This window comes from Protopterus annectens, chromosome 17.part0 (genome assembly GCF_019279795.1).
Source record: "Protopterus annectens isolate FY-2018-M chromosome 17.part0, PAN1.0, whole genome shotgun sequence".
Lineage (NCBI taxonomy): Eukaryota > Metazoa > Chordata > Ceratodontiformes > Protopteridae > Protopterus > Protopterus annectens.
Genome location: NC_056751.1, coordinates 147,683,051 through 147,704,976, shown reverse-complemented (window position 1 = coordinate 147,704,976; position 21,926 = coordinate 147,683,051).

The window sequence follows — 21,926 nt, the reverse complement described above, 5'->3', positions numbered from 1 at the left end:
TGGAAACAATTCTGAATTAACACTATGGTGCCACTTCAGTCACAGAAAAGAGGCTTGAAGTACTGGGAAAAACTAAAGACAATGTACAGCACCACTACCACCACCATCAAATGTACTCCTAAAAGTTAAAAGATATGGAAACTTTTACAGTAGTTACAAATATCCATTTACTGGACATACCCAAATATGCTGAAAGTGGCATAATACATTATTACATTGCTAATGCACCTAAGCAGTAGGGATGCCACTGGGCTGAAGAGTTAGGGTGGTATTGATGGCCTTTATATTTAAGCTCAACAGGTATGTGTACTAGTTGCTCACAAGCACAGTTAAGGTGGGATTCACAGACACAAGCTGCACCAAAAGTGCAACAGTTAAAAGATAATTCAGAAAGTGTTATATAAATGAGGGAATAATGAGATCCAAATGAGAAATATGTGAAAAATCTGTGACTTGTATAAATGAGCCCCTCTTCCTGTTTTTTATGATTCATAGTCACTTCCTGATATACAGATGGGTTATAAAAACAAGTCTACACCCTTTTATACTCACTTTGCAATCAAAGAATATGCCTGGTTTTGTTGCAAGCCTGTTAACTGCTTTGAGATGGTTGTGTTCTCATGCCAAAACACTATGTGCTCAGCAATGCTCATGGCCTAGGAGGAGGATTAGCAAAGAATAACTCACCTGAACTTTTTTGAACAGGACTTACTGGATAGGTTTAGAGTGAACATGGATATAATAAGGGTTTTGCTGAGAATGTGTGGCCTTCTAATACCTGTGGATACCAAGGTATGTATAGCCCTCACCGTTCTTGCCAAGGGAAACTTTCAGAGACAGACTGGAGACACATTGGGTATCTCACAGGCTTCTCCCCCAGGATACTGTAGCAGTTCCTTGATCTACTCTTGATGAGCATTTTGATTTCCAACCATTATCACAGGGTGAAGCTGATACCATGTGTACTTGTAACAGGAAGGACTATCAATCTATCAGCTGCCAGGTAGTGTGTGATGCACAAGATACATCATACATCACAAATATATCAGCCCAGCATCCTGGTAGTGCCCATGATTTTCACATTTCATAGGTTTATACTAGGCTAATGATCACCAGGATCTTTACAAGTCTAGCTGTGCAACCCAACCCAGTTTTATCCTCAAGTTCTTTAGATGTCTGTATGGTGGGGGATATTAGTAAAGAGGTAGCTAAAGGTTATGTGAGTGTTATGTTAGTTGAGGATTAATTTACATAGTGTCAAACCCTGTCCATCAGAGACATGGGGGCCACATTAGAGGTAAATCTGCAATTTCCCATCCGGTGATTAAGGTTGATTTTGAATAGGCTCAGGGATGAACTCTGTTTCATGCAGATAGGGAGCTTATTCCATAGTGTGGAGATCCTTTGCCATGCATATCAGTCTCTCCAGAAAACAATAATGGCAAGCTCAGTCATTTTATTGACTCTACTGATGTTAACTACATTACATTGGAAACAATTCTGAATTAACACTATGGTGCCACTTCAGTCACAGAAAAGAGGCTTGAAGTACTGGGAAAAACTAAAGACAATGTACAGCACCACTACCACCACCATCAAATGTACTCCTAAAAGTTAAAAGATATGGAAACTTTTACAGTAGTTACAAATATCCATTTACTGGACATACCCAAATATGCTGAAAGTGGCATAATACATTATTACATTGCTAATGCACCTAAGCAGTAGGGATGCCACTGGGCTGAAGAGTTAGGGTGGTATTGATGGCCTTTATATTTAAGCTCAACAGGTATGTGTACTAGTTGCTCACAAGCACAGTTAAGGTGGGATTCACAGACACAAGCTGCACCAAAAGTGCAACAGTTAAAAGATAATTCAGAAAGTGTTATATAAATGAGGGAATAATGAGATCCAAATGAGAAATATGTGAAAAATCTGTGACTTGTATAAATGAGCCCCTCTTCCTGTTTTTTATGATTCATAGTCACTTCCTGATATACAGATGGGTTATAAAAACAAGTCTACACCCTTTTATACTCACTTTGCAATCAAAGAATATGCCTGGTTTTGTTGCAAGCCTGTTAACTGCTTTGAGATGGTTGTGTTCTCATGCCAAAACACTATGTGCTCAGCAATGCTCATGGCCTAGGAGGAGGATTAGCAAAGAATAACTCACCTGAACTTTTTTGAACAGGACTTACTGGATAGGTTTAGAGTGAACATGGATATAATAAGGGTTTTGCTGAGAATGTGTGGCCTTCTAATACCTGTGGATACCAAGGTATGTATAGCCCTCACCGTTCTTGCCAAGGGAAACTTTCAGAGACAGACTGGAGACACATTGGGTATCTCACAGGCTTCTCCCCCAGGATACTGTAGCAGTTCCTTGATCTACTCTTGATGAGCATTTTGATTTCCAACCATTATCACAGGGTGAAGCTGATACCATGTGTACTTGTAACAGGAAGGACTATCAATCTATCAGCTGCCAGGTAGTGTGTGATGCACAAGATACATCATACATCACAAATATATCAGCCCAGCATCCTGGTAGTGCCCATGATTTTCACATTTCATAGGTTTATACTAGGCTAATGATCACCAGGATCTTTACAAGTCTAGCTGTGCAACCCAACCCAGTTTTATCCTCAAGTTCTTTAGATGTCTGTATGGTGGGGGATATTAGTAAAGAGGTAGCTAAAGGTTATGTGAGTGTTATGTTAGTTGAGGATTAATTTACATAGTGTCAAACCCTGTCCATCAGAGACATGGGGGCCACATTAGAGGTAAATCTGCAATTTCCCATCCGGTGATTAAGGTTGATTTTGAATAGGCTCAGGGATGAACTCTGTTTCATGCAGATAGGGAGCTTATTCCATAGTGTGGAGATCCTTTGCCATGCATATCAGTCTCTCCAGAATGTTCTATGTATGTTGCAGCCACAATTCAGGTCCATAGATCTAGAGTCTCTGGTGCTGTTTACTTGCAGATGTGAGAGAGATCTATCAGACCTGGATCTGAGGATGCCTTATATGCCAGGCATACATCACCTCTCAATGACCTGTAGCAAACTGAATACAGAGTTAAGGCCTTAAGGTGATCTGTGTAAGACTGGCTATTCATACCCTGGATTCTCCTGGTGAGAAACCTTCGATTGCATTCCAACTGTTCTAAGTGCCTGGTTAGGGATATGCCAAAGGGGACACTGCACTCTATAATGGATCTGATAAGGGCTGAGTAGTGGTACTATAACTTCTTTGGACCGAAATACCACACCATTGCTTATGAGTTGGGTGAAATAGAATGATTTTCTTACTATCTTGGCTATGTGTTGGTTGAAGGCCAGATTGCTGTCTGCATATGTTCCTGCAACCCCAATTACTGGTTCAGCTCTTAGGGATGTTTTATCAATGGAGTAATTAGCTTGGGTGGACAGTTTCCCAGAGGGCAATATAATGTACTTCTTCACAATGAGCTTTCATCCATGGCTTTGGCACCAGTAATTTGTGTTAGACTCTCTTGTAAATCCTGGTATCATTGGGGGGTGATTTATGATAGTTCCCAATTTACAGACATCTCTGAATGTGGTGAGCCAGGGACCTCTGACATTAGCCTTGAATGCTGAGAAGTAGATGCTAAATAGGAGCAGGTCCAACACAGAGCCCTGGGGTACTTGGCTGTTGACCTGTCTCCTGGTAGAGGTGGTCTCACTGATCCTGACTTCTTGGGTCCTACCTGTGAAACAGCCATCAGTCCACTGTGTTATGCAGGGAATTATGCCTAGTTCTGAGAGTTTGTCAGTACATGAGTGGGTATTACATCAAACGCCTTATCAAGATCAAAGTAGGTGATATACACCATTTGCCTTCATAGCCTCAGTGACCCTCTTGAAGAAGTCTACCTAGTTGAATAGGCTTCTTTGGAGGGACCACCAAGGTTCTTGGGCCTGCTCAAAGTTAGTTTCTGGTGTTTGAGTGAGTAGGGGAGGAGCCTGCTACTGCATACAGAATGTTTATTGCCTGCTGCATTCTGCATAACATGATCATTTGTCAGTCTGGTATGCCACTGTCACAGCCAGTTAGTGCTGACAATGCATCTTCCTCTAACATTTTCCCACCAGTGACAACAGAGAAGGTGACCAGCCAACAGCAGCAGTAGCACAGCAACTACTCTGTTAGGACTATGCATAGTACAAGGCTATGTAGGCAAAGTGTCATCATGTATTCCACAGTTGTGGGACATGACATTCACTCTTTGACATAGTAAAGTTATATAAAAAACAAAACGAACAAGGTAGGACCAGCAAGACTATAAAATCCAGTTTATTCCAAAGATAAAACAGAAGGATAAGCACTTTCATGTGGAATAACCATGCTTCATCAGTTACAAACATAATACTTGGTGCACTTGTGGGCTATGCTGAGTGGTGCATGTTCCACTTGCACTGCACGTAAGACATTTCTCCTTATATCATACATAAATTACATGATAAAATGGTATTAGTCATCATCACTTTACAGTGTCCAGCAGTTAGTGGCCCAAGTGCCAATTAAAACAGAAGACTTTACATGCACTGCAAAAAGGTATTATGTACAATGTTTAGGATGATTCTCTAATGCTGTTTAACTGAAGTCATATTTAAGTGTTACAGGAAAAAGCATTTTGTTTTTCCATCATGAAATGTGCAACTGCTGCAGCTATTTTCCTTTTTTTTGTTTGTTTCTTTTGGGAGCAAAAAGTGCAGATGCAGCATTTCTCATGATGAGCAGATGCAAAGTGTCCTCTTAGTCATTACAGTCTATATTACTGATGTTCAAAATTTCAGTTACATTTGGAAAGTGCCATATACAACATTCCCCAAAGATAGTGTTGGTGATGGTCCCAGAGATCGTGAGCTAAATGTTGAGTTGTTCTGATTGGATCTACTGGATGCAAAGAAACTTTTTGATACTAACCAAACAGTGCAGCAGGACCTAGACCTTGGCTGAGAGATTCTACCCTGTGATGTAGAAGTCTGAAGAGGCATAACTGTCTTCTTTTTAGGGGAATCCACATGAATGCCAGCAGCACCATCTTGGCATGCATGTGGTGTCCAGCCTACTAGTTTATCACACATGTGGAAATTCCCTCATCTACTGCCAGCTGTGTTCCCAGTATGTGTCTGGTAAGTCCTTATTAGTATGCGGATGGAGGCTGTCATGGGTGCAACTACACTGAGTATGAAGACCAGCTTGGCATTGCCTCTGGCCTTGATCATTCCCACACTCTAGGAAATTAATTGATTTATTTATTTCTAGTTTGATGACTGGGGAAGTCCACTGGGCCAAGGAGAGCCCATTTTCAGTGGAGGCCCTGTGAGAAAACCTCCAATATCAGTTAGAATATAACACAAGTAAAGTATGGAATATACAGTGTACAAAAGCATAAATATACAACTTAAAATACAAATACAAAATCAGGAGTATATGTTTAAAAACACAATGTTAAAATATAAAGTCAAAAGTAATACAGATAATTCAATTAAAAAGACAAGTCATAAAGTGTTAATACAAGTTTAGTTTGTTCTAACAATAATGTTAGTGATTAGAGGTGGTAGTAGATGAGATTGAAGGGAGGATTGAAAGAGACAACGGTGAAATTTAGGTGGGAATTTCTTCATGTATACTCTGCAGCACTTTAATTTTCTGTACTTAGCTCTCAGTGGCAGTATTCAAGGCATGGACTATGTCACAGCACAGTAGCTGCTGAGCAGGCAAGGCCATGCTTGTCCTAGAGCTAGTAGTGAGAAACGTCTTTGCCTGTCCTCTCTCTTTTTACAGGTGTAACACTGAGTACTGCTACCTCAGGAATGGGCTGTCTCTTTGTCAAGGGGGTTCAGGCTCTGCACAAGAAACAGCTGTTGAGCTACATGTTGACACCCTTGTTGTTATGTAATTTCCTCATTATACTGTGTGTTTGAGCCTGTGTCACTGTCTACCAAGCTATCAAAATGCCGTGGGCTATGGTGCCCTTGCAGCACACTCTGCAACTATGCATCACTGTTCTGAGACTGTCATGAGAATGAGTAGTGTCAGCACTATTGTTAGTCATTCTGCTGTCTACATCAGACTGCTATGATGCAACAAAAAATGTGATTGTTTCTGCTGGTGACCCTGTTAGGAAATATATAATGATGTGATTAAAGCAGGGTTGCAAACTTTTAATTTCATAAATTCTGGACATGTACATGAAAGCAAAATGTTGGTACCCTACATGCAAAATACATAACCTCCATGACTATCTGTACTGGCTTTTCTAAAGTTAGGTTAACGTCAAGCTCAAACTTTTGAGATACTTCATCATCCAGCCCAATCACAATCCTCTCCTTTATTTGTTCATCTCAGTGCTGTTAGAATCCACAATTTTCTGCCAGTACATACAGTCATCTACCAAATACTTGCATATACACATCTGCAAAAATATTCAGCCTCATGTATTATATGTGTATGTTATGTAGATGGATGTGTGTGTGTGTGTGTGTGTGTGTATGTATGTATGTATGTGTATGTATGTATATATATATATATATATATATATATATATATATACATACACATTTTTTGCTCAGAAAAATATTTATATACACATATGCATATATGTGTATACACACACACAGGTATATATAATATGTGTATTGGTCTGTCTGCATGTGTGTGTGTGTGTGTGCTCATCTGAGTTTCAATGTATGTGAGAGACACTGTGTCTCTGCCTCTACATCTCTTTGTATGTGTATAAACACATACACGTATGTGTGATAATATGTAAGCTCTGGAGGGCATTAGTACGCTCAGAGAATGGGCTGTCTGCAAAATTGTTGTGTTTACTTACTGTTTTTATTACTATATTTTTTATATATATATTTGATGTAAAATATTTCCTCTGCCTTATGTTTCAAATGTGCTGCAGTATATGTAAATGGTGTTGGAGGAAGCAATTTACATCCAAAATATAATACTACAAAAAATATCCAGGTATTTATTTTTGGTCCCTTACTCCTAAATGTTTGGTTTGTTGCCAGTCACTGGAGATTGATGTTACTAAATAATGACATACATAGGTTCATAGGTTGGTACTAGTCTATCAGCCCTAGGACCTATACAAGCCTAGCCATAACAATCCCCTGGCTATTTCTTCCCACAATATTTACTTCCCTGGACCCATGTCTAGCAGGGTGACTGATGTGATCCCTGGGGTGAATTTCCTATCTCCAATCCAATCGTCAAGGTTCCTTTTGAAGAGGGCCAAAGAGGCGTCTGCTTGACATGTATGGGCAGTCTATTCCAGAGTCTGGGGAGTCTATGGGTCAGGAACCTATCCCTCCAGCATGTTTTGTTCATTATGATGACAAGGTTTAGATCCCTGAAGCATGTTGTGCTGAGGAATTGGGATTTCTTTAAGTGTAGCCTGTCCTTCAGAAAATTCATGCTAACACAAATCCTTTTATTTAAGCAAGTTTGTAATTTTATACGTGTAATAATTAAAATCTGTTCCAATTTTTGTGCCTTTGTTCCCCCTTTATTTTAGGCTTTATCCAGATTTCTTCAGCTGAAATGTCCAGAGGTATGAAAACCTCTTCACTGATGCTGCCAGTCAATGATTTCTCTCTCTCTCTCTTTCACACACACACACACTTCAGAATACAAATCACTTGAGCTAAGAAGAGAGGTACACAAACCCATACCTCTCAACTGTTTTGCCTCATATTTTTGGTCTGTTTCTCATAAAATTGTGTTTTTCTGGCAAATCATTGACAGTTGCAGTCAGAAAATAATGACAGTCATTTGAGTTTCAGACTTAATACAGTGCATAAAATTCATGCTAATGCCAAACCTGTTGTTCTATTTTTGGTCCTTTGTCCCCCCATTATTTATAGCTTTGCCCAGATTTCTTGCTGCAAGAGGTTGAGTGGTATGCGCAAATCTCTTAACTGCTGCCAGAGGATTGCTCGCTCTCATTCTTCATGCGATCTCTCACACGCAGACTCTTCTGCTTTCATACACACATTCACTCACACAAGATGGCTCAATCACTCTCACTCCTAAAAATGGAGAACATCGATATCTGTGCAGTAACTGAGACCTGGTTCAAGGCTCCAGAGAGCACCCCTGCAATACCAGACTACAACTCTTACTACACTTTTCGGCCACCAAATCAAGACCGAAACACTAAAGGTGGAGGAGTGTCCATATTCACCAAGGATATTCACACCTCCAGGCTAGTTGCCCAACACAATGCATCTGAAATTCTCCAGGTGCAACTAACACTAGGTAAGACTGCAATCCAAATTGTAGCTTGCTACAGATCCCCCACCATGCCCCAAGATTCTCACTACACCTTTCTAAACATACCGGAAAATATTAAGATACAACCAAACACCCTAATACTGGGTGATTTCAACTACCCTGCCATTAACTGAGAAAACTACTCTGGTACCAACACCTTTTCCCAACGGTTCTTGGAATTCATAAATTCCACTGCCCTGGATCAACTTATCCATTGTCCCACCAGGGGCTCCAATATCCTAGACCTGGTCATTACCAACATGGGAGATAGATGCTCCACACCAGTGGTCACCCCCTCACTGGTCAGGTCTGACCGTAAGCAAATCACCCTTGACATTCACATCCCACACCCCTGTAAGGAAACCTCCGTAAAAAACTTCTCCAAAGCCAACTTCATGCTACTCAAGTCAGAAGTGACAAACTTCATGACACCCATGCAGATGGGATCTGAAAGTTCGACTGCTGAATCCTACACTAAGGCACTGTATGCCACGTCCACTCATGCATGAATCGTGCCATCCCAAATAGAACCAAGATGCTCTCCTCCAAAAAAAGGAAGCCAGTCTGGTGGTCCCCTGCTATAAACAAACTATACAACAGAAGGAAGAAACTGTTGCAGAAAAGAAGAAAATCCCAGGATGCAAAAAACTCCCTTATCAGCCTCAGTAAGAAGCTGAGATCCCTCATAAAATCCTCAAAAGCTAGTTACGAAAATAAAATTGCCAAAGAGTCCAAAGACAACCACAAGGCATTCTATAGTTATGTCAAGAATTTAAATGGCAATGCTCAGATCTGCTCTGAGATACAACAGAATGGCATTAAATATACTGATCCCAAGGATATTGCCAGTATCCTGGCCGATCAATTTAGTGCCAACTTTACCCCCCTCTCACTCCATAAAGGGCCCATCTCAATACCAAAAGATTGACAAATTCCGGTAATCACGGCCACACAGGTAGAAAACGCACTCTCCAAAGCTAACAATACAGCATCCATGGGACCAGATGACATCCCGAGCTGTGTATTACATGAATTACAAAATGAACTGGTACCTCAACTAAGTGTCATGTTTAATCATAGCCTTACCTCAGGCTTCGTGCCCACTGAGTGGCGCACAGCTACAGTTATCCCACTCCACAAGGGGGGATCCACCTTGGATTCTGGGAACTAATGTCCCATCAGTCTGACAAGCATGATCTGCAAGGCCATGGAATGCATTATCATGGAACTTATAAACAAAGACATTGGCAACCTTTAAACACTGGGCCCCACCCAGTTTTGGTACGTGAAGGGCCGTTCTTGTCTCCTGAACCTGATTGACTTATTCAAATCAGTCTCCCGAGCTGTGGACGAGGGTAAAGTGGTCCACACAGCCTATCTGGACCTCACCAAGGTCTTTGACACCATCCCCCACTCTGGAATCATAGATAAACTTACTAAGCTGGGCATAAACCCCTACATCACTCGATGGGTTGCCAACTGGCTTACAGACAGGACCCAGACTGTAAAAGTATCCGACTCCAAATCCAGCTCCAGACAAGTGGAGTACCTCAGGGTTCAGTCCTGGGACCGCTCTTGTTTGGCATCCACTTCTCTGAAGTACAGGCCAACACTAAGGGACTCTGGCTAACAAAGTTCGCAGATGACTGCAAACTGGGAGCCATTATTGAATCCCCAAATGATGTGGATATTCTACAAAAGGGCCTTACAGAAACAGATGCTTGGTGCCAGAGCCATGGGCTCAAGCTTAATGCCAAGAAATGTATAGTTATCCCCTTTGGAAAAAAACATGTACAATGAATTAACACATAGGTGGCAGTACACTAAACATTGAAAGTGTGATGAGAGACTTAGGGACACAGGTGGAAATAGGTCTCACCTTTGATAACCGCATCACCACAACAGTCAGGAAATCCTTCTATGTGGCACACCTCATCACTAAGGTCTTTTCATTCAGAAAAAAGGAGGTAATTGTCCCACTGTACTCATCCCTCATTAGACCCATTATAGAGTATAACGCCCCATTTGGTATGTACCTCACAAGACATCGGCAACAGGTGGAAAGGCCGCATAAATACCTCACTAAAAGAATCACAGGCCTAAAGCAGATGCATATGCTGACCATCTGAAAAAACTCCAGCTATACTCTGTGCCATATCGTCTACTCAGAGGCGATCTCCTGCTTAACATACAAAGCCATGTCAAACCCTGAGCTGTTGGACATGCTCCACTTAAAGAAATCTCAATCCCTCAGAGCCACACGCTCCAGGGATCTAAACCTTGTCATCACAATGAACAAAACATGCTGGAGGGATATGATCCTGACCCAGAGACTCCCCCAGACTCTGGAATAGACTGCCCATACATGTCAAGCAGAGTGCCTCCTTGGTCCTCTTCAAAAGGAACCTTAATAATTGGAAGGGAGACAGGAAATTCACCCCAAGGATCATGTCAGTTGCCCTAATAGATGGGTCCAGGGAAGTAAATATTGTGGGAAGAAATATCCAGGTAATTGTTATGGCTAGGCTTGTATAGGCCCTAGGGCCAATAGCCTTGTACCAACCTATAAACCTATGAACTCTCTCTCGATCTCACTCAAACACACACTCACACAGTTTCTTCTGCTTTCATACATGCATTCACTCACATACGCCGACAGAAACAGACATACACACATGCACACTTTTTTCTGTATTATTTATTTTACACTCATTAAACAGCTGCTTAACAAGTGTAAAATAATGACATGATTGTTCTCTCTATCATGCTCATACACGCGTACACTCTCAGGTTCCAAGTGTTACCCCCTCTCCCAAAGAAGTGTTACCCGGCTCCCTACATTCTTGCTGATACAAGCTTTCAGGACAGCTGTTCTGACTTGGTTAATGGTACAATTCTGAATTTCAAGCACACTGTTCAACACTGGGTAAGTCAATTTTAAATGCAGAGCTTTCCACACAATCCAGAGCACTTGGCTGTTCAGGGGTGTGACATCAAATTTATATCCCACTAAACTGCCAACAATATGTGATGCCTCTCACTTAAAATCTGGGTCAGTAATTAAGGAGCCTCAATCCTCACTACTGACTCCAGTGTGAACGTGTCATGGAAAACACCAGGGCACAGGGCACACAAGAGCAAAATTCCATAATTTCCCTTAAGAGCACAACAGGAACATGCTCTTTTTCCTGGGACTGGACTAGATACCTCTGTCCACCACAAATGCAATCCCTTATTATACACTTCAGAGCAATGTGCTCCAGTTTAAGACCTCTGACTCACTCACACTCAAAATAAATTCAAATCTCACACACTCAAACACTTATGGGAAGCCTGACACAGATTTCCATCTGCATTCCCTCCCCAATACAAATGGTAAATGCTGCCACCAGAGACAGACAGGTCTACATGCCCTTCAAAGGGTGATCAATTATTAAAAATTAACTATACAAATAAATGATAGCTATGACCAAAAGCAGCCAGGCATTCAATGTGACATGAGTACCAAATATGTATAAACACTCTCTAGTCTCTAAGGAATACACTTACTGTCCAGCCACAATGTAAAGTAATGAAAATCATTGAATATTGAATGATAAGTAAAATGATTATTAAAAAAATGTAAATCAATAACTTTCAATTAACACCAAAATTCAATCACCAGAAATATAAAATTAAACTGTAGAAGTCCATCAGCTTAGAAAAAACTCTATCTATATAACTAAACTTCCCTAATCTTACTAGAGAATACTGTCCCTGATCTAATCTAAAACATAACAGCAGGGCAAAGGCAGGCTTACAATTTTTGGTGTGTCCTTTTCCTTGGGTATCCACTGTACAGCACTGTAACTGACTGTAACCAGACCTCCCAACCATTCTGAATTACTCGGTTTTTACTGAGTTTTGTCATCCAAATGAAGGGGTGCCACGATTCCCGAGTGGCACCCCTTCATTTCCAATTTTTTTTTGCTTTTTTAAAATTTTCGTGCTGTCGGAGCTGACGTCATCACGTGTGCAATGACGTCAGCTCCGTCAGGCTACCAGCCAGTCAGAATTGAGCTCAAGGAGCTCACATCATCATTTCCGGCTGGCGGGAATGTGAGTATCATCATTTCCGGCTGGCGGGAATGTGAGCAGCGCACTGAAATGGCAGGAATGAATGGTGGGCAGGAATGAATGGTGAATGGGGAATAGCAGAGGAACTTGTGAGCAGCGCGCTGAAACAACGGGAATGGGGAACAGAAGAGCTTGTGTGCAGGAAGCTGAAACAGCAGTTCGCGAGCAGGAATTAATGGCAGCAACGAACTACTCAGGGTAAGAGGTGTGTGTGTGTGTGTGTGTGGCAGCAACAAACTACTCAGGGTAAGAGAAGCTGAAACAGCAGTTTGCGAGCATGGCAGCAACAAACTACTCAGGGTAAGGTGTGTGTGTGTATGCAGTCATATTTTAGATTGACCTCATTTAAAATAAAAAGAATGCAATGTTACACTTCCGTTTTTTACTTTCAGATTTCCTTTTTTGTCTGAAGGTTTGTTTTAGCAATACTTTCTTCATACTGAACCCTGTATCCATTCTCGTTGTCATGACATTATAACCTCTGTGCTTCATTGGGTTACTAACAGTAGTGAAATGTAATCAGCTTCAGATATAGCTGATATAAAATGCAGACTGCAGCACTCATTAGTCAGATAAGAATGGGTATATATGCTGTGATATACAAAACAGAATATATAAAATTAAAACAAATAAATAAGTAAACAAAACACATTTCAATATTGAAACGCTAACATCTGCTAAAGTAAGCTATCTGGTAGCAGTCCCTGACTACTTACCCTGAATGAGACTGCTTTGTTTTCTGATTATTTGTCAATACTAGATATAGAAAGAATGACAACACCCATATTTGCAACTTTGTGATCAGACTGAATATGACAATGCATGGGAATTTAATACTGAAATGATGGAATGTTTGAGGGCGGTCTCAGTGGGATACTTTTTTAAGGTACTGTAGAAAATGTATATGTTTTAGATGTTTAACATTTTTTATAAGTGAGGATATTTTTGGTTGGTTATTTATATGCATATTTATTTATTTATTATGTATATTTATATATGTTGAGATGATTTCATTTATTATCTTTTTATACAAACCACAAAGTATGCTTTTTAATTGAACATATAGACATCTATGCATTTATTTTAAATATTTGATATATATATATATACATTCATTTAATATACATAGTAATTTTGTTGTTCTGGTTGAGTGTCACTAAAGGGTGTTTTTAATATTGTATATTTCCACAATGCATGTATTATGATTGTTTTAAATCTATTTTTTATGTTCTTGCAGCCATATGGTATTATGATTTTTTTTTAGCTACAAAGGAGATATTTTTTGGGCATAGTTTGGTGATTTTATACTTTTTAAACAATTTATAGTATGCTTAAAATGCATATTGTTATGTTTTATTGGGCGTGCATAGTGAAGCCCGTGTGCTCATGTTTATTCATGAGTATTGTGAGCGGATTGGTCTACACTGTGTGTGCGAGTATTTAAAACCAATCCTTTGGTGTATTTTGTTTAGTCTTGACAAAGTCTCCGAATTCGGAGACAAAAGTGTTTGATTCTGGATCATTTTTTATTTTGTTCTTGTTAATAAAGAGTTTATTACTACATTTGGAAGTTCGAATTGTTTTCTTGATTGAAGCACTATCTTCCTGGTCAGACTTTTTTTTATCAGTGGGCTACTTCTTAACAGCCCTATTGCAATAGACAACAAAGTCATCTTCAAAACAATTAATTTATTATGAAAGTTAAAATTAATCAGTAAAACACTGATGTAGTGAATGTTATTTATACTCAGTGCTGTAACTGTAATGCCAAAAAATGTCAGTGTATTTTTGTAAGTCCTAGCTGTATATATAATCACCAGTTATATGCATAACATAAACAAATCATATTAGTTATGTACTAATATTACACAAACTTCATGATCTGCATATTACTGAATTAAAAAAAAATATATATATATATATATACACACATATACATTGTATTGATCTGTTAAATGGTAGGAGATAAGAGAAGAATGAGGAAAAGAGCTTTACTGTTTAGGATAGGATAAGAGAGGATTATTCATAGGTAGGTACTAGGCTATCTGCCTGAAGGCATTTATAAGCCTAGCTCCCTGGTTTTTGACCTTTTGTCCCCCCCCCCAAAAAAAAAAATGAAATTGAAAATTAAGTGTGACGCTGTGCAAGATGCCTATGGCTTACACTACTGTCATTCTATTTATAGTGTGGGTGTGGAAGCAGACTTTTATGATGGAAAAGTTCTGAATTGGGCACTTTTGTCATTATTGGTTCATGTGTTTTTGTTTCATTGCCTACAGTACAGATTACTGGTAAAATGTTCAAACAATAAATTTAAAATGCCCTGTAACATGTGTGTTGTATTATACAAAGAATATAATTTAATAAAGTCAGGAAGGTGTAAAAAGAAAAGAATACATGTATGTTTCTTGTTTTGTGTGCAAGGGGCCAATGATTTGAAAACAGCCCAAAGGTAATCTTTATCCACCACTGGCCAGATGCATTTTCTTTGGATGTGGTGTGGGTTTCAGTGCTGTTTCAATGAATGTGAGTTTCAAGGGCAAAGAAGTTTTAATGTCAAGCCTATTTTCATTGTGAGACAGTATTGCTTTGTTTACCAGATGATGTCTTTTAGAGTTTCTGCATTGTTGTGCTGTAAAATGTAAAAATAAAATCCAAATCATTGCAGAAGTAAAGCAGTATGCCTACATTAGTGTTTATGGTAAATGGGGTGAAATAAGAACAACTGACTGCAAACACAGATAAAACAAAAACACTTGATTGAGAAAACCACTTTATAAAGCAAAGCTTTTGGGTAGAACCCTTCTTCAATACTAATACATAAAAAACAAACTCTCACAGTTTAAATACAGGTCGACAGTCACATAACCAGCAGCCCAATGAAATCATGTGACAACACCAATAAAATTAATGGGGTGAAATAGCCAGGTAACAGGACATTGGAATGGCTGCAGGGGGACTCTGGTGCCATGTTTTGGTTGTCTGTTCTTCAGTTTGCGTTTGAAAGTTGGTATCCCACAATTCCATTGGAGTGGGTGGAGTTACATTAATTATGTATGCAAATTAGATGTTAATCAGTGTACAGATTTGTACCTATTTTTCATGGGCCTTGTCCAGATTTTTGATGTTTCCAGGTTGAGAGGTATGACTGTAACTCTTAACTAACTGCCCTTCAACTGACTTCAACAGTCTCTTTTATAGTCCAGGTTAACAGTATCAACAATCAGCTGTTTGAAAAAGTTCATTTTCCTGTGACTCGTCTGTTCAAATAATTACATAGCAACCAGGAACATTCTAATGACATCACCTACTATTTGGCTGATTCTCCGCAGACAATTTTTACTTTAGAATCTCCCTCACAAACATGTGCAATTAGAAATGTATCAAAACGCTGACAGATTTTTTAAACATTTTTATAAACAGGGAAATACTCACAATTTTAAAAACTTCTTTACATTTTCACAATTAGACATCCTGGATACAATACAAGTTAATCTGAGAATATACACAAATCTCCTGCCAGACATGCTAACAGATGACAGTGTTTTCATTTTCTTCACATGGGGCTCTCCTGTAGATAATTGATTTTTTTTTCCAGATAATACACTGTCCAGAAAAGGCAGTCTCAGTTTTCCAGACAGTCCAGAAGAGTTCCGGATGGTTGGCAACCCTGGATTAATGTGAACTCTGACAGGTATATGACTTACTATAAAAAGTATGATGTCAACACTTACCATGCACTGTCTGCAGAAGTGGTGCTATAGCTAATGTTGATGGAGTACCTAATGAGAAAACATTTAACACCTATATGTACATAGTTAGCATAACAAGTATGCTTAGCCTGAAATCAGCAATGCCACCAAAATACCGACATTCTGCATTGCCTGTATGTGGATGTTGCTGCTGTCTGAATCACCTCAAATGATTCCTACAGCATCCTCCTCTGCATCACCTCAAATGATTCCTACAGCATCTTCCTCTGCATCAAAGTCAACACCCCTTATAGAGAACAGGGACTCCTCATCAGGTGTTACAGGTTAAACAGTGGAAGACCCACTACTAGTGCTACTATTGGCAATTGCATTCTGCCTAACCTTTGACCTTGCATGTCTCACCATATTATAATCACTTTTCCTATACTGTCCAAGGCGTGGTTTCTTCCTCTTATATTATATATGTCAGAAATAATTTGATTCCACTCATTAGCTTGCTCTGTCTGTTCCCCACCCTTTCCAAGACTTTTTTTCCATGTATCCTACTTGAGTCTATGATGGTGTGGTTTTTGTTAGAAGTGCAATTATCTCTCCTGTGCCCTGCTCTCTGTTGCTGCAACATATCTTCCACGTAAGTACAAGTTTGCAATTAATAACACAGTCCTTCCCTATGTAAGTGCAACAAATTCTGTGACATCAATTTGACTGAGGAATTGACCATTAGGAAAATAATTAAGCAAGCATTTCTTACGTACATGAGCCTTTTACTTACTGTCCCTCTGTTGACATTATTTTTCCTTCTTTTTTATTCTCTGTGCTCTACATCGGTCACCTATCTTATTTGTAAGATTGTGTACACTGAAATGAAGGACTATGAGGCAGTGCTGGAAGAGTATGGGAAATTGAACGCAAATGTTCAGTTATATATTCCTTTAATTGCAGTAAGGTAGATGACACTTTGGTCCAGAGTATTTCCATTGTCAGAAACCACATTCTGTGGTTTTGAACATGATAAGATAATGAACACAGCACTGAATATGACACTTTTGCACAGCCAAAATAATTGCATAGAGAACTACAGTACCATTGCAAGATTTCCCACCTTACCAGTAAATTATCTGAAGAATTCACAGTAATTTTGAAGATGTCACAGTAAAATGCACTTATAAACTGTCTATTTCCAATAATGTCATCTAAATGGGCCTGTTTTAAACTTTAAGTTGCACTGTCAACATTCAAACACAGAGCCCAGTGTTTGTGTTTGACAAAACTGTGGCCCTATTTATGAGGTACTTATCCATATCAGGTATTGTGACACTCAGCTATACAAATTGTATTAAAGTACATATGTGTATGTGCATGCACTAGCATAACTGGGTTCCTATTCATTGGCTCGTGAACTGTACATGCATGGGTATGCAAGCTCTTGCAGTCTCAACTTAATAGAGTGATGTGGGTGCACATAGAACTAGCCCAGGAATGTACCTGTTTTTCTTTACTCAGCAGAAGCCAGTGCAAGGTGCTAGAGTGATGTCACACCTTACTGGGCATGGTTTACACTCAAGTGTCTCAGTTTCAAACTAACCTCTTCAGTTTTATTTGAACTTGGCAGAGGCAATATGGACTCTGTGAAGGCTCAGGCTCACTTCCCAAACTGATTAGAAAAGGAGACCAAGATTCTCCTTCACCTTCTGTAGGCAACCTACCTCCAAAAGTTGGAAAAGTGTGTTCACTGGGATATGGAAGAACAATGATATATGTGCAAAAGTTGGGAGATGAGCTGACCACCCTTAAAGTATACCCTGCTCTAGACAGCAATGAATGCTTGCATATATATATGATGATTTGCAGAGGTGAAGGAGAGACCAGCTGGACCAATGGGTGTCAGAAGTCCAGATTTTTCCAGTGCATATTCCTTTATCTTTTGTAATGTTCGACTACATACAATGTGGGTGTTCTTGTCTCAAGCAACTCCTGAAAGACTCTGGCCTCCCTAAAATGAACTGTAAAGTTGCCACAGCATTAAACGTTTCACCACTAAGTGGGTCAATAGCTCAGCCATCTTCCTGTCATGAAGGTATTTGGTACATCTGAATGCATCTACTGCAAACATTCAGATGTGCCTGTACTAATTTCTTTTTATTTGCAAAACATTGCCTCATTTTACTACAGGCATATGCAACATTTCTTTTTGCAGGATGGATACCTTACCTACATAGTAAGTAGACTTTAAAGATAACATATATCCCTATGTCTTATGCTGCAGAAGACTGATTACATTTATCAAGTAAAGAGGCAGTAACAAAATCCAACGCCAAGAAAAAAAACCTTTATCAAGTTACAGGTTTCATTTGGTAACACAGAAGTTAATGAAGGATAGGAGTACCCATCAAAAAATGTGCACCTATTTTGTCTAACCAAACCTATATGGGGAAAGCCTGCACTTCTTTGATGCATACTGCACACACAGTCTCAGTAATCCCTTCTTTTTTCCGTTATTTTCACAGCACCAGATGAGGCAGCTGGCAAATGCAAATTTTATCTGAGGCAACAGAAGTGCCTGGCTCTCCAGCCCTGTAGGTATAATTTACCACCAAGAAAAACGTACAGAATTGCAAATAAAATAAACATAAAATTAAACAGAAGAATTATTTAGCCACAGATTTCAACCTGTCAAGCTTACACTTACAGCTAGAGTAACTGGTCACAGTGAGGGTTATGTAATTTCATTACAGAAATTCATATAGTTATTCAGTCATGGTACAGGAAATGCAATATTACAAAGATGAAAACGTATGAAGCACTAGGACCTGAACCAGTAGTCGTGACTATTTAGTATTAAAAGTAATTAACTGCATTTATTTTGTTACTGGCAATTTTAATATTTCTGAATAAAAATAAAGGCATTTGCTATTAAACAACTGAGTCATTTTATTGTCTCCATCTTTTTGTTCTCTCTCTTTTACTCTTTATCGGTTCTTTTTTTTCTGCAGGGTCAGTAGAACAAAGGGTACCTCAACTGCAGTCAAGTTATGTGTGGGACAGATCACTACCTGCTTCAGACCAGCCACTAACTGCTTCACAGACTGGGAGTGGCTTCACACCAGTGGGCATCCCAAGGCATGGCAATATGGAATACTAACACCCTGAGCTTCAGGGCTTGGTGGACGCCATCGTTGAGATGGCAGTATAGAGGCAGTGGAGACCTTATGGACATACTTTCCAGTGGGTGTAAGACACACTGACCTGGCTGTCTCCAACCAATGAGCCATGTGAGGCCTCGACACTCTTACCATAGGGGTAACCACACCCAAGACCTTTAGAGCACGTGAATCTTTGAGGTTGTCTGGATTAGGCTGTTACCACGAGCAAAGCCATCATCACCTTCATGTCCGTCGGCCTTCAGTATGTCTGTTTCCCCTTCTACTTGTCAGATCATCATATTGTTCCTGTATCACTTCTTTTGTCTTTTATGTTTTCATATTAGAAATCCTTAACTCTTCCCTAATCCTCTCTTTTTTAACAGTCTCTGCCCTTCTTTCTCCAGCTTCCCTTATAAAAATATAATTGGAAAAACGGGGTCTATCCCCCAACAAAAAATATTACCAGTTCTTTCCCACCTCGTATAGCACAACCCTCTTAATATATTCCTTTTGTGCTTCTCTTATCTGCACTCCCCCTTTTACCTGCCTTCCTTGTTTCCATATAAAGACACCTTCAGAGTGAATTCAAATCTTTATAAAGCTTTGATAAGCTGCTAGTCAGTAGAGATGAGCCATAACCAGCAAAATTCTTGTTAGCTGCCAAAATTAGCAACATTCATGAATTTACACACGTGAAAATGTGCACAACAGTTAGCACATTTGTGCACATAGCTAAACTCTTTTCACATTAGTTTAACCAGATTCATATATGCAAAACCGTACTTGGTGTTCCCTCAAAAGGCTGAAAACTTCTAAAGCCAGTGAAGCTTGACAGGAGTTTGCTTACTTATATACAGGCATAGTAGCACTATTTGCACACATTTTATTTATTTGTGAGCATGGGACTATGAATATAACTCTTAGTAAAGAAAAAATATATATAAAATCTCCATATTCAAATTACCTACTCATGCTCACCCCACATGAATAAAATTAGGCATATACAGAGTAAAGCAGACTTTCTGAAGTGCCTTAAACAGACTCATTATAACACTAGGAAATTAAGGAGCTGCTTCTGTTTACAAGATCTGCAAAAAAACTGAGCTACATTAAAGACTAGTGCATCTCCTGAGTCCTTCCCGCAATACTCATACTTCTCCTCTGTTCAGTAGTAGTGTCTGTAATCCAGTAACATGTAGAAAGGGTCTCCTCTCCTCAAAAGGATTGACAGAACTTCCTCTTCATATAAGCACTGCCTGGTGTGAAGAATGAAGGTTTAAACCTGAAGAGTGAACATACTACGAAGCTGCTTATGTTACAAGAGGTTGGTCTGACCGACCAAACTGCAGACTGAATCTCTAGTCCCGATCAGTTGTATTTGCATAAGAGGCTGGACTACAGAGATGTGACTGGAAGACAGAACATCCCATACACTTCTCTTTTTATAGGGAAATAGGAACAAGAGTTAACTGCCATCATTGCCAGAAATTGTGATGCATAACATCTCTAAGTTGGCATTTAAACTGAAAAAGACTGTGATTCAGTGGCAGGAAAAGCAAAGTCTTGCTGTAGGTGACCACAACACCCTGTCAGCATGCCAAAAGTTAAAAAAATATGCACACAAAAGTGGACTGTAATGGCTGTAACACACCCATTTTTTCATTAAAAATTACAAAACAACTGTGCATTTTGACCTGACACGTCACAAATAACATATAAAGGTCTTAGGTGATGAAAAACACTTTGAAGACAGTGACAAGCATATGTTTCTCAGTTACATATGAACTCTCCTGTCAAGACTATCAAGACTAGTACACTCATACGGGCTTCACAGAAATTCTGCTTTTTTCTTGAGGATGCCAATGTATGATGCAGTGAGCCCCTATGATATGCAGGACTTTACTTGTTACTTAGCCTTACCTTCTCTGGTGGCAGAACTGTACCTATGAAAAGAAAAAAGAAGTTATGTACTTACAATAACGTTCCATCTGTGTTGTCCATTTTCATTTATCCTTGACAAATGGGTTTGGTTCCAACATCAGAACCAACTCGGCCATTACTACAGCTTGTGCAAGCCCAAAACTCTCAAGCTTCACTTCTACCCACAATCCCTTTCTCTTATTTACCTCAGATTGAGTTTGCATATTAGAAAGAAAAAGTAACGCTTAAGAAGCTTTAATGGAAACCATATCTGCAATGCCCTAAAGATTACAATAAGCTGAGAATACATAGTCCATTCCACTAAAAGGTTTTCAAAAGCTGGGGGATAGTGGGAGGGGAGTAAAGGATAAATGAAAATGGACAACACAGATGGAACATTACGGTAAGTGCATAACTTTTTTATCTGATGTTGTCAAATTTCATTTTATCCTTGACATATGGGCAGAGTCCCCAACTAGCTTAGATCCACGGAGGATTCACAGAAGAACATTTCTGAGCACCATTGAACTAAAAGATGCTCTTTCCCTAGAGACCATATCCAATTTGTATAATTTGCATAATAAAGGCAGGAGGAGAAGCCCAAGTTGCTGCTGCACATATATCATCCATAGAAGCTCGAATGGAAAATTGTTGAAGTGGCTACAGAACTTGTAGAATTTGCCTTAATAGACCTTGGCAAATCAATCTTCTTT